Genomic DNA, 240 nt, shown 5'->3' with positions numbered 1-240 from the left:
AATAGGGGTGTGCATATGTGCATATGGAGATTCAGGCCTCATGTTAGTAAACACAAAAGTCATTTGTTGATTTATTTTTCTATCTGTGTTTTGTTATTCTTTTCATTAGTCTTCCATTTTGGCTTCTCAACACTTGCTTCACCACAAAGAGTGCTGAGAGAGTGTTAGGATATATATTCAACATTTTTGGCTTGGGATGTGGAGAGTATGAGAAGGCAGTTTATATATATATTTTTTAGG

General features: G+C 34.6%; 1 protein-coding gene across 1 annotated transcript in view; it reads left to right on the top strand.

The window, feature by feature from the left end:
* Positions 1 to 240, top strand: part of LOC119588139 — a 40,789-nt gene that overhangs the window by 16,035 nt on the left and 24,514 nt on the right. The window lies entirely within an intron of this gene.

This window comes from Penaeus monodon, chromosome 23 (assembly GCF_015228065.2).
Source record: "Penaeus monodon isolate SGIC_2016 chromosome 23, NSTDA_Pmon_1, whole genome shotgun sequence".
NCBI lineage: Eukaryota > Metazoa > Arthropoda > Malacostraca > Decapoda > Penaeidae > Penaeus > Penaeus monodon.
The sequence above is the reverse complement of the archived record's forward strand: the minus strand, read 5'-3'. Positions and strand labels throughout refer to the sequence as shown.